Genomic DNA, 14,937 nt, shown 5'->3' on the forward strand with positions numbered 1-14,937 from the left:
TGCTATGCAGATGATCAGAAATAGCTGCTGATAAACTGAGAAAAGAATAAGATATTCTTAGCTAGAGTAAATTATACTATTATGATGATTGAGAGGAATAATTATAATATATAAATCAACTCTAAAACTATGTACTAATAAGTTGTTTTTAATTTTTCTTCTCATTTTAATATATGGAGATTTCCATTCTACACATAACTAATACCAATGAAACTAGTTCCATTCTACACTGAAACTAGTACCACTGAAGCTAGTGCCAGTCTACACTGAAACTAGTACCACATAGCTTCAAGTTTATACTTCCCTTTAAGTTTAAAATGTATAGGAAAGAATTTCTTTCTTTCTTTCTTTTTTTTGGCTGTGTGTTTGTCCCAGTTGATTAGAGAAACAAATCCAGATATACATAGATATCGATATAGCTATCGATATCTATATATAGATAGATATATCTCAATTTGATATATAGATATATAAAAGAACTTTATATCAAAGAGTAAACATATATTAAGAAAACACCCAGCCCAGTCCAGATCAAGTCCATAAAACCATTATCAGCCTATAAATCCATTACTAGTCCTTAGTTCCCTCTTCAGACTCACACAGCACACGCAATGATGCCAAATGCAGGAAGATCATAGGCCAGTGCATGGAGAATCTTGTGGATCCAAACCCCTGGAAGCATGGATTTCCTCCTGGCTCCTCCAGCTCCATGACTGGCTGCATTTAGTGGCTCCATGTGGCTTGTCAACAGGAACACAAAGCAGAGAGAGATAGTGTCCTGCCTCTTCCGTTGGCAGAATCAAGAGACTTGACGTTCCTAGAATCCTCATCAGAAGGTCACACCCACACAGAAGCATCATTGGCTATGAGCTGATCGACAGGCTGACTCCACCCCTTCATTCCTAATACCCTCAAATTGATGTGAGGTTATGAAATTACCACAGCCCAATTTAGGTTTATTTGTACAAATAGCACAGGAAGAGACCAGCTCCGTGTAGATGGCAGCCCAGCAGTCACACCAGTCTCTCCCATCCTCCAATGGAGAATTCTACCTAGTGGGAGCCTGGGCATGTTTGGAAACGGGCTGGAGTCAAGGCCTTCGCTGAAGTGTCAACCTTGCTTTGTGCCTTGGCCATTGGCCAGCAGAGACTCAGGGACTTGACTTGGCAATATGTGCTTGAGCCCGCTTGGGAAGTGTGGTGGGCAATGTAGATCCATCAACTGAGCTTACGGTTGGCGCCCATTGGGATCTTAGCTTTGATCACCCTGAGCTTTCCAAGAGCCTTGCTAGCCTCAACACAAGCATCTATAGCCTTAGCGTTGTTGACTGGCATGTTCTTCAGGCTCTTCTTGTGGTGCTTTTCAGCAAAGTGCATGTTCCATAGGAACTTGTGGTCCACCCCCTTACGAGATTCGTATAGTCGTGATCAGGTTTTCTTCATGCAGTTTCTGCGCCATTTGCAGGCTTGGTGGTATGTGGTCTGATTCTTGGGCTTGGCTACGTCTGCACCCACACCTGCTGCTCCCAGAGCGCCAGACACCGGAAGAGCAAGGATGTCTTTAGGAGAAGTCGGCTATAAATAATAAATAGCCCAAAAGAAAATTTTCAGGGTCTGAGTAAAATATGTGTGTTCAAAGCTTTCGTTTCTTTCATATATTTTTCTCAAATATAAAGAGCTGTGTTTCAAATCATAAATTTAAAGTTTAAGGTTTAGATAAGTTCCACAGTCTTGCTTCCATAATTCCCATTAAATTGTCCCCAAATTGTTGGGGGTGGATAATGTATGCAGTTGTAAAAAATAAAGATAAGAAAATGTGGAAAATATGCTATGTACAAGGTCAAAAACATGTTCTGAACCCAATGCGATGTTTTTAAAAATAACCTTTCACTGACAAATTTTGGCGAAATTATGCCCTGGACTTTCCTCGCATGTCATGGTATTTTTGAATAAATATTATTAAGAATAAGCATTAACAATAAGACTCTAATAGGATTCAAATGCTACCTCCTAAATCTAAAAGATTTAGCTATACGGTCTCAGAAGAAAATCTGGCTCCCTATAGGGAACTAGTGGATCGATACTTCTATTTGTAATGTGAAATAGTCTTAATCTTAGATTCTTGATTGCATGAAAAAACAACTCAAGAAAAGAGACGTTATAGTCATTAGTACTCTCTCGCATTATTTCTGGGTAGCTAGATAGCCAGGGTCACCTACTAGTAATCCCTCTGTCTTCTCATCTCCTCTGGTCTCCTTCATTTTAAAGTCCTGGTGCCCACTGATTTTTTTCCAAAATAATCAATTGCAGACAACTTTGCTTTGATTTTTGTCTTCCATAGACGTTAATGCCATTTCTGCATAGCAATTTAAGACTATATTGTTTTTGAGAGAAATTTATATCAAGAGAACTAGGTAGTTCCCGTTAGTTTTACAGAATACCTCTATTGTAAAATTCCTATATCAATGAATCAATGTTATATTGACAGCTACAAAACTTCAGAGCTACAATCTATGCAAAATTTCTCTTAATCTATCTTCTTTGTATACAAAGAGCCCTCATTCCACAACCAACTGTTGAGACCAGTTCATTTTCTTTTATCTTTATTTGCCTTTAAAAAAATAAAAATAGCATTACACAAAAAGTAGGCATATAGAGGATTCTAGGTGGGTCAAATAGTGTGTGCAACAGGTTTTGAGAAAGTTAAACATCATTCAAAAATGCCTATAGCACAAAAACTTGTATAGGTATAATATCTAATATTAAATCTATACAAAATAGATTTGGTATAGATTTATAAGTATAAAGTATAAGAATAATTAAATCAAACAGAAAAAAAATAATTCAAGGTTTCTTCACAATGTAGGTCTGGAGCAAAGGTGAATTGTCACACAGCAGGAAGGTAGGCAGAAATGAAGCATAACTTCAATTTCTCAAAAAATGTAAAATTACTTTTGTGATATTTAAAATTGCACATTCAGCATAGATATTAATGATATTATTTCAAATTTATATTAATAGAATATAATGCACTTCATTTAGCTTTCAGTTAAATGTGTTTTTGATGTAATAATACATTAACATAATGTTCTAAAATTTAAACTATGATTTCACGTCATGACTAATTAATCTTTTGGATATTTATTAGTCTCTTTTTAAAACATAGAAATAGTTGGTAGAAAAGAGAAATGATGTTTTAATGAGTTTTTTAAAAAACAATTTAGTCCTTAAAAAGAAAGCTGATTTTAAAAGTTATAATTAAAACTAAAGCATAATTTTAGGTTTAATTTCTTTGCCTTGTTTAGGCTGAGGATTGATAGAGAGCTTTGTAAGTGGGTTGGTTCATATTCATAATAGTTTTAAAAATCTGTTTTGATTTCATTTATTACATATCAATGAAAATTTAGTTAGTATGAAAATACAAGCCGCAGATAGAGTGGAAAGTTCCTGAGGCACCACTGGAGTTATGCAAGAATGAATAAATTTTATAATAATTAGGTGTTACTTTGGAAAGTCACAAGTTGTGCACTCTTGTAATTATCTTCTATTTCATTTGTGTTAGAGGATTAACCAAGTAAGGCTCATATTTGGTATCCTTTGTACAACTGGTCTGCGGTCTAAGTTTCATTCCCTAGAGGAAATGTACTACATTCAGGTTTCTTCACTGTGACTCATTTAGGAAAGTTGCAAGTATGCATTTTGCCTTCAAACATATTAATTAAAATATAACCTTGTTCATTAATTCAAACATAACCTCTGTTATCTATTTCATAATGTTGAGTATTGCCAATCGTGTTGGGTATAAGAAATATACAAAAATATTTCTAGGTCAATATGTGAATGTGCTATCATCCAGAAAATAAAATAATATTCATTTTTAATCAAATTTGAATTAAAGAAAAATATCAATACAAATGTGATACTACATAAATGAGAGTTTTGTGCACCTACTCACACGGTTATTAATCCTCAGTCCAACAAGCCCACATCTACTTTTATAAGGTCCCTGATCTCATTGTGGTTTTAAATAGCTTGTTAATATCAAAAGAATACATCTTTGAAACATAAAAACTATATGAAAATCAAATTTTAGAATCCACCATAAAGTTTTATTAACAAAAAGTTACAAGAACTTGTGAAGATTCTGAGAATATCTTCAATACATCAGGTTAGATAAAATAGAAAAGATAATTAAAAATAATTTCACCTCTGTTGGTTAATATGATTATTAAAATATTCAAAATTATGTTTGTACCTCACAATATGCTTTTATTGATCAGCATTGCTCTAATAATTGGTCCCCCTAATGGTGTACCAAAAAAGTATGAACAAAATATATAACCTAATTGACTTGCCTCAGTACAAAAGCATGCTTTTCAGACCCTACAAGAGAAGGGGGTGTTTGCAACAACAACACAGGAACTTTTACAAGATGAGAAATGATGCTATGAAGCATATATAATCCATCCAATATTCATACCCTCAAAACAGCACTATTTACAATATGTAATCCACTACACAACGAGGGCTACTAATATTACAGAAGCAGACAGCCTCATCTTTCTTCCAGTGACTGACTAGTGGGCTTGTACTTCCGACCTTGTGGTTAGCAGCACCATTATCTTTACATGTTTTTTTGTATCAAGTGTGTTTTTCCATTTTTGTCATCCTAATTCCAAGGCTTTGCACATTTGGTTATGATACTTTGTCTGCTTGGGCTGTCCTTTGAAATGTTCTGCTCAGTTTTTTTTAATGCCCTTACAGCTTCTCCCACGTGTCTATCAGTGACAAGTAAGAGAAGCCATAGGTCGTTTAAAAATCTGAGCAGACAATTTCAAAGGACAGCTCAAGCAGACAAAGTAATATCGTGTCAATGGTGCTCTGATGCTAGAAACATTATTACAGGAATTCCAGATACCAACAGGGTCCCCTAAGATAATAAGTGTCAGTGGAGCTTCCAGATGAAGAACAGACTATTCTCGAGAAAAAGCATGACTGCAAAGTTCTGTTCTTAGGGAATTAACACGGAAAATCTGACGAGGAGTCACAGAGCACTGACAGACATAGGAGGTGAGGACGAGCGCCTCCTGTTGGAAGGGACTCAACATGTGACGAGGGAAAACCTGTCAACCTTAAGAAGGTAGATGGAGTCAAGCTTTCAGGACCGTCCTTTTCTGAAGGACACAACTCCAAATGGCAAGAAAGAGCCACAACATCCATTAATAGTCAGAACCTGAAATGTACAAAATATGAATTCAGAAAAATCGTAAGTCACTAAAAATGAAATGGAATGCAAAAAGATTACTATTCGAGGCATTAGTGAGCTGAAATGGACTTGTATTGACTGCTTTGAATCAGGCAATCATCTAGTTTACTATACAAGGGGTAGCAAATTCAAGAAAAATGACGGCACATTGATTGTTAAAATAGAACAATTCCAAGATCTAACCTAAAGTACAATGCTGTCTGCAATTGGGCAATATCTATACATTTACCCACCAACCCCTAAAGGTAACGATCAAGAAATGTATGACTCCTATTAATTATTTCAATCTGAAATTCAATCTTAGTAATTATGCATTACTAAGTATTAGTGATTTAATTAGAGAAGTTTGAAACAAAGAAGAAGGAAAATAGTTGGAAAATATGGCCTTAGTGATAGAAATTAAACTGGGGATCGCAGGATAAAATTTTCAGGAAAAGACTTAAATGCAAATATCTATTGTTAACAATATAAATTATGACTGTACACAAGGGCCTCAGTAGATGAAATACTCAGGAATCAAGTTGAGTACATCTATGGGAATAGATGATGGACAAGCTCAAGTTTAGCAACCATAATTAGGCCAAGGGCTGACTGGAACAAATCATTAACTGTTCATGTCAGTTCAGGTTGACATTAAAGAAAATTAAAACAAGTCCATGAGTACCAAAATATGACCTTAAATATTTAAGGTCCAACTTGAATTTCAAGAATAGATTTGATGTATTGAACACTACAGACAGAAGACTTGGTGAGCTGTGGAATGACATCAAGAACGTTATACAGGAAGAAAGCAAAAGGTCCTTAAAAAGACAAGAAAGAAAGAAAAATCAAAGTAGATTTTACAAGTCACCTCTGGAACTTGCTTTTAAACATGAAGTTGGTAATGCAGAATAAAATAAGGAAGTAAAAGAGTTAAACCTTTGACGAAAGTCATTTTGGATGACTGTTCAGGTTATTAATCAAATTTATCGGGGTCAATGCCATTACTGCCTTGATCTGAAGACAAAGTGAACTTCTGCTTTGATAATTTCTTTATTCTACACACAAGCCTGGACCCAATATCAGATTAGGTTGCCCACCATGTTTTGAAGCAAACATTCATATTTCTAACCAATTATTTTTAGAGCCTGCATCTAAAACTGTTCTATATCATGTTAAGAGTGAAATCTCTAATCATCTCACTCCACTTAGTTGTTGTGTTGTTGTTGTTTTAGATGTTGTGTTGTTGTTGTTAGGTGATATCGCATCAGTTTCTATCTACAGTGACCCCATTATGCACAAGAGAACTCAGCACAGCTGGTCCTGTGCCGTCCTCACAGATGTTCCTAGGTTGCACGCATTGTTGCAGGCACTGTCAATCCATCTTGGTTGGGGGGGAGGGGGGTTCCTCTTTCTCACTGCCCTTCTCATTCACCCAGCATGGTGTCAGGTTCCGAGGACTGGTCCCTCCTGACAACCTGTCCGAAGTACATGAGATGAAATCTCACCATCCTGACCTCTAAGGAACATGCTGGCTATATTTCTCCCAGACAGATTTGTCCATTTGATAGGTAGTCCATGGTACTTCTAGTATTCTTCATTAGCAACATAATTCAAATTCATCAATTTTCTTCTGTCTTCCTTCTTCAATGTCCAACTTCATGTCCTTCTTCAATGTCCAACTTCTTCAATGTCCATATACATAAAAAACAACTGAAAAGGCCATAGCTCAGAGCAGGTGCACTTCAGTCCCCAAAGTAACCTCTTCGCTTTTCAACAATTTTAAGGTCTTGTGCAGCAGATTTACCCAAAGCAGTGTATTCTTTGATTTCTTGCCTGATGCTTCCATGAGCATTGATTTTGGACCGATGCAATATGAAATGCTTGGCAACGTCAATCTTTTCTCCATTTATCATAAAGTTACTAGTTGTGAGGATTTTGGTTTTCTTTACATTGAGTTAAAATCCATACTGAAGGCTGCAATCCTTGATCTCCAACGAGTACTTTAAGTCCTCCTCACTTCCAGCAAACAAGGCTGTGTTATCATAATATCACAGGTTGTTAATCCTGATGCTGCATTCTTCTTCTTCGTATAATCCAGGTTCTCTGATGATTTGCTTAACATGCATATTGAAGAAGTATGGTGAGAGAATACAACTGGGACTCACACCTTTGTAAAATTTTAAGCCATGTTGTACACCCTTGCTTTTTTGTTTTTGCACAACTATCATTTGAGATCCACATAAGCAAAATGAAGTGTTTTGGAATTGCCATTCTTCTCATGTCTAATCATAGTTTGTTGTGGTCCACACAGTCAAAGTCCTTGGCATAGTCAATAAAACACAAGTAAATATCTTTATGGTATTCTCTGCTTTCAGCCAAGATCCATCTGACATCAGCAAGGATAGCCCTTGCTCTAAGTTCTCTTCTGAATCTGGCCAACCCTCAGGCAGTTCTCTGTCAATGTACTGCAGAAAATATTGTTGGATGATCTTTATTAAACTTTACTTGCATGCAATATCAATGAGATTTTTCTACAGTTTGAACATTCTCTTGGGTCACCTTTCTTTGGAATGGGTAGAAATATGGATCTCTTCTAATCAGTTGACCAAGTAGCTGTCTTCCAAGGTTCCTAGCAAAGATGAATAGATGCTTCCAATGCTTCATCAGCTGTTGGAACATTTCCGTTATTCCATCAATTCCTGGAGCCTGGTTTGGTGGCTAATGCTTTCAGTGCAGCTTGAACGTCTTCCTTTGTACCACTGGCTCTTGTTCATATGCTACCTCTTAAAATGCTGGCTAGTTCTTTTTGATACAGTGGCTCTGTTTTATTTTAATCTTCTTTGGATGGTTACTGCATCATTAAATATCTTGCACATAGAATCCTTAGATATTGCAACTTTGTGGTTTGGATGTTTCTCTTTAATTCTTTCTGTGTAAGGTATGCTAGGCATGTTCTGCCTTTTTGGTTTTCTAACTCTAGGTTTTTGCACATTTCATTGTGATATTTCACTTTGTCTTCCCAAGCTGCCTTTTGAAATTTTTGGCTCAACTCATCATTTTTTTCCATTTGTCTTAGCTACGCTATGATTAAAGCAAGCTTCAGAGTCTCTTCTGATATCCACTTTGAACTTTCTTTGCTGTCTTTTAATGACCTTTTGCTTTCTTTCTGAATGATGACCTGCCACAGCTTATTCTTATCAGGTCTTTGTGTGCAGTGCAGAAAATGTATTCTTGAGCTGTTTTGAAATTCAACTATGATAGAGTCAAGTTCTATTTTGCTCTCCTGGACTAATTTCAATTTTCTTCAGCTCCAACCTGAACTTTTTTTAAAACAGTTTTATTGGCACACCATCCACATATCATAGAATTCAATAGTTCAATCATATCTAGATGAGCTATACAATCATTACCGCAATTTTAGAACGTTTCTGTCTTCCTTGTACACCTTGTCATTCTTGTGATTGTTTTCAACTTTGGCAAAAATATACACAATAAACAATTTTCCAATTCAATAATTTATCTATATATATAATTCAGTGCCATTGAATATACTCTTTGTAGCTGCAACCTGAATTTATAAATGAACAATTGATGGTCTGTTCCTCAGTCAGCCCATGCCCTGGTTTTAGCTGCTGATATTGAGCTTCTCCATTGTCTGTTCCCACAGAGACAATTAATGTTGTTCCTGGGTAATCTGTCTGGAGAAGTCCACATTATTGTTACAGTTGGTGTTGTTGAAAATAGAGATTTTCCATGAACACGTTCTATGATGTGATCTCCAACTTCATTTTTTCCCCAAGAACATATTTTCCAACTTCTGTTCCTTCCTCTTTATTTCTGACTTTTGCCGCCCAATTGACAATAATTACCAACGTATTTTGGTTGTGTGTCTGATCAATTTCAGACCGAAGAAGTTGGTAGAATTCTTCATTTTCTTCACCACTAGCTGTAGCTCTTGGTGCATAAATTTGAATAATAGTTATATTGATTGGATGTCCTTGGATGTGGAGAGAGATAACCCTACCCCTGATAGCACTGTACTTCAGATCTTGAAATGTCCTTTTGGAAGATGAATGCCATGTCATTCCTCTTACTGTTGCAGTTCTCAGCTTAGTAAACTATATAATTTCCTGATTCAAATGGTCCAATACCAGTCCATTTTAGCTCACTCACTCCGTGGATATCAATCCTTATGTGTTCCATTTTATTTTTGATGACTTCCAATTTTCCTAGGTTCATACTTTATACATTTCATGTTCTGATGATTAGTAGATTTGTACAGCTGTTTCTTTTCATGTTGAGTTATACTTCACCAGCAAATGATGATCCCAAAGGCTTCACTGCCCTGCGCTTTACTCCATTCATATCATTATGGTTGGCCCTGCTTTAAAGAAGGCAGCTCTTCTTCAGTCATACTTGAAGTTGCCTCTCACGTGGAGGGCCCATCTCCCGGGACTCTATCTGAGAGTGTTCTTTTCCTATTCCTTAGGGTTTCACTTAGTAATTTTGATTTAAAATAATGAAGAAAACAATTCAAAGAAAATAATCACTTCTCTAAATATTGGCTTTTAAAAGTGCAACATCAACAGCAAAAAAATTCTGGTCAATTTTTTGAATTGAACATAACCTATATCTGGTCAATTTTCTTTCATTGAGATATAAATAATTATAAGTATTCTGTTCATTTGAAAACTAATACTAAAGGTTTGCTTTTGAAATTATGGAAATGTAATGATTTTAAAAGCCATTGAGTCTTTGAAATCATAAGTAAAAGTAAATATTAAATGCATCTTTGGGAGAAATACTTTCTTACTGAATTGAATAAAGCTGGAAAGGTACTTTAATTTTGAGACAGTCCCCTGAGATAACACAAAAATGTAAAAATATCTGAAAATCCTGATGATGATGCTTGGTTAAGATAATGTTACAAATTTTTTTATCTATTGGATAATGGTACAAGTTTAGAAGTCAAGTTAATTTTCTAAGGTTTATAGATGTTTCTTTAATTTTTCTGGGAGATAGTAATACAGTCTGATTTCACATTTTGTTTATTAGATTATTAAATAATTTAGAAATGTGAGATATTTAACTTTGAATGTTAAATAATTTCCTGTGGGTTGATTTTTTTTCTCCAGTAGTCCTAAATAGAAATGGGATAACATTCCAATGCTTAATCATCTTGATGCTACCTTTTCCTTAAGGCCTTCCTTGAATTCTCTTATGCAGAAATTACTAATTTGTTTAATTCTACAATTTTTTTGTTAAAAAATGTTTACGTGGTACTCTGCTAAGACCTAATGATATAAACATGAGGAACTCATAGCCCTCCATTCTCCCAAGAGAAAATACTTTTATTTTCTTTCGGCACTCAATGGATGCCATCTGTGTTTCCCATTAGCTTCTAATGAGCAGCCCCTGTTTCACTCATGCCTTTCTCCCCATCACACAGGTAAATGTCCAGCTCATAGATGTATTTGATTAATTAAATTATTGAAATGAAATGTATTCTTTTCCAAAAATAGTAATATCTTTTTTGCATTATAAAGGACCATTTTCTACTTTTCATGCCTAAAATATCTTTCCACTATGTGGGAGCTAATTTAATCGGTGTAGTGGATAGGAATGCATAGGTAGAGTAAGAGGATTGACACATGCTAATATGAACCATAACTGTTTCTTCACTCCATATTCCCTCAAATGAGCAAAAAAGCTGGCGCACAGTAAGTGCTAACAGAATGTTTTAATTGATTGATTGCCACATGAAGAGAGAAACACAACAAGACAGATGTTGCTTATTTTCTCTTGCACAATTTTTAATGATAGAGTCGGATATTTAGATTTCTTTCCCTGTCATTTCTTATATTATGTTATTGGCTTTGTTAAATCACTATCATTCATTCAAATTATATTTCTGAATCTGCATACATTGACATAATAATTCATAAGACTATTAAATTTCTTTTCAAATATTCTTTTAATTCTAAGTTGTCAATGAATGGTAAACATGAAAACATATATGGTATAATATTGTATAAAACTGGGTAAATTATTTTAATTCATGTTTTAGTAATGAAAATAAATGCAAACATTTTATTTTATTATAATTATTTTAATAAATTATTTTATTGGGGGATCTTACAACTCTTATAACAATCCACACATCGATTGTATCAAGCACATTTGTATATATGCTGCAATTATCATTTCGAAAACTTTTTCTTTCTACTTGAACCCTTGGTGTCAGCTCCTCTTTTTGCCCCTCCCTCACACCCTCATGAACCCTTGAGAATTTATAAATTATTTTCATTTTCATATTTTACACCGTGTGCTGTCTCTCTTTACCCATGTTTCTGTTGTTCGTCCTTCTGGGGAGGAGCAGGGTTTGTACTTAGATCATTGCGGATCAGTTCCCTCTTTCTCCCCCTTACCCCCCACCTTCCCTTATGGTATCATTACTCTCATTATTGGTCTTGTGGGGTTTATCTGTTCTGGCTTCTGTGTGTTGAGGACTCTTATCTGTACCAGTGTACATGCTTTGGTCTAGCTGGATTTGTAAGGTAGAATTGAGGTTCATGACAGTGGTGGGGAGGAGGCATTAAAGAACTAAAGGAATGTGGTATATTCCCTCTGTGCTATGCTGCCTCTGGGGGATGTCCAATTGTCTACAGATGGGTTTTTGGTCTCTGATCCCCCTCTTTCTCACTGGAATGGTTGTTTGATTTGTGCCTTCTGATGCTCGATACTGGATCCTGTAAACACTGCGTGATCACACGTTGTTGCTGTGCTTCTTCCACATGGGCTTTGTTGCTTCCCTGCTCGATGACCACTTGTTTAACTTCAAGCCTTTATGACCCTAGATGCTATATCTTCCAATAGCTGGGCATCATCAGCTTTCTTTATCACATTAGCTTATGCACCCATTTCATCTTCAGCGATCATGTTAGGAAGATGAGCATCACAGAATGCCAGGTTATTAGAACAAAGTGTTCTTGCATTGAGGGAGGACTTGAGTAGAGGCCCAATGTCCATCTGCTACCTTAACACTTAACTTATAAGTACATTTACAAAAGCCTATATCCCTATTGTTATGTTTTAATATATTTTAATATGTACATGCCTATGTTTATACCTCTATAAATGTCTTTTGCCTCCTAGTTCTATTTCTTTTTACTTGCTTCCTGTCCCACTATCATTTTCAACCTTCCTTCGGCTCTCTGTACATCCTCTTGGCTACATTTCATTTAATTGAACCACACCAGACATTCTATGCCCTCCTCACCATTGATTTTAGATCTCTTGTTGTTCCCTTTTCCCTGGATTTGTTGGCTCCCCTCTCCCACACACCCACACACCCTCTTAATTCCCCTGTCCACCCAGAACCATCAGTCGCATTGTTTTCTTCTTGGGATGGTTCATCCTTCCTATCTTCTATACATAGACATTAAAAAGAAAGAGAGAAAGAAAGAAAATCACCTATGAATAGTTCTAGGTCTGTCTGCTTACCTTTACGAATGCTTATTGATTGGGGCTGATGCATTGCCAAGCCCTGGCCCCCTGGCCTCCAAGTCCAAAGTCCAGTTTCAGAGTTCTCTGGGGACTTAGTTGCTTTTCTCCCCTTGCTGCTCTGTTGTGCTCCCTTGGCGTTGCACCCTGATGTGTGTGTAGGTGGCAGGGCCGGGGTGGGGGGTGTCAGACCAGGCACGATTCCCACCTTGTGTCTCTGGTGCTGCCCCAACCCCACCCCTGGCACTGTGGGTCAGTAAAGGGAAGTCATATCTTGTGATGACGCCAACCCGACAGTCCTCTCTGTGAATAGGCTGCTCTGAGCAGGAATGTCGTTCTCAAAGCTTGGTGGCCCAGGGTGCAGTTCTCTCTCTCTCTCTCTCTCTCTCTCTCTCCCTCTTAGTTGAAAACATTTTAATTATGTTGTCTTTTCTCCAATTTTAAGATAAATTGAAGTACATCACCAAAAGATGTCTAATAAAAAAATAAAAAAATAAAAATAAAAAATAAAAAAAAAGATGTCTAATATATGAGAATATAATAATATTTTTATTGGTTTGTCCTCTTTTTGTATTTATGTAAACCCACTCTTTATTATGAATCATATAGCATTCTCTCATGATTCTTCATTTGACTTTCAAAGTATCATGTACACAAGGGCGTCAAAGTTGGTGGAAATTTTTGGTTATTTTTTTCCCATTTTTACATGAACTTTTTGAAACGTCCTCTACGTACTTATTCATAGATTCCCTGTATCTATGAAGTCATGTGATACAGCTTGTTATTAATTTGTTATAGTTTTTAATATTCCTTGATTTTTTAATTGAAGCTTTTAATATTTCCAGCTTCTTCTATCTTCATATATATGTATATGTTATATCTATGTATACATATATGTGTACGTACACACAAATATATATGTATGTATATTTGCTACTTGGAGTTGTTGTTTTGGGGGGTTAGTTTGAAGTTTATTATGTCCCAGTTAACCAACTTGCATTTTCAACATAATCAGTGCTCAATCATTTATGAATTTAATCTGAACAACCCATTAATTGCAGTTTTAAGCTAATATATACTTGTATATCGTTCTTTCCTCAGCAGTATGTTAAATTTTATACCACTGCGTAAAGTAATGATATTATCAATAGAATTACCTTATTCCCTAGAGGGATGATGGATAAAGATTTTTGTCATAAAATGATAATAAGAGATGTAATGGGTGTAATGGCTTATTGGGGATGCAGAGGGGAGGGGAAGATGGGAGGAAAATGTGGAAAAAATAATGAATACAAGGTTGAAGAAATTGTTCTAAAATTGATTGTAGTAATGATTATTCGATTCTTCATACAAATGAATTACGGAAATATACGATATATGAATTATATCTAAACAAAAATATTTTAAAAAGGAATTAATCTAGTATTTAGACAGAAGATGTTTTCAGTTTTCAGAAGAATCTTTCCCTACATTAGAATAAGTAAGAATGCCCTGAGAACTTGAAGAGGTAATCTTAACTATTATCACTGGGTTAATGATAATTTAATGCAAGTTTTAACTACTTCTTATTTTAACAACTATGTTTTACTCTTCTAGAGCCAGATTTTACTGAAGAATATTGTTATAGTACACAAGAAAACAACAATAATTTTTAAATTGGCAAATATATTAAAGTAATTAGGATCAAAATCCAAACAGGCTAAATAGGCCCTTATCAAATATATGTTTTTAATACAAACTTTTGTTGCTTTGAAAATCTCAAGTAATATGCAGTTTTGTGGGTTTAACTCATTTGAACATTTAGAGAAGGCATATTTACAGCTATTCTTACATTTGCTGTGCAGTTTTTGCCTGGTGTGAACTTAATTATGTGTGCCATTCAGGGACTCCCATGTTATGTCATCTTATGCTAACTAGAGAGTGATAAATGTTAAAAGAAAAAAGAAAAGAAAAAAGTAAGAAATGGGGCTGGTTCACAGCAGACATATTTGTCGATTCATTATAGGATGACTCACAGACAACTGACATCATTAAGTGAAGGGATAAACGAATTAGGGCACTTGGGGTAAGAATATTTCAGGAAATAAAAAGCAAATACAAAGGCCCTGAAGGGGAAGTGTATCCAAGAAGTTAGAGGACCAGCAAGGAGGCAATAGTACTGAAAGGGACAGGAGAAGCACAGTGGGG

This window comes from Echinops telfairi, unplaced genomic scaffold, assembly GCF_000313985.2.
Source record: "Echinops telfairi isolate 266 unplaced genomic scaffold, ASM31398v2 ScPeMD7_1;HRSCAF=3_0, whole genome shotgun sequence".
Classification (NCBI taxonomy): Eukaryota; Metazoa; Chordata; class Mammalia; order Afrosoricida; family Tenrecidae; genus Echinops; species Echinops telfairi.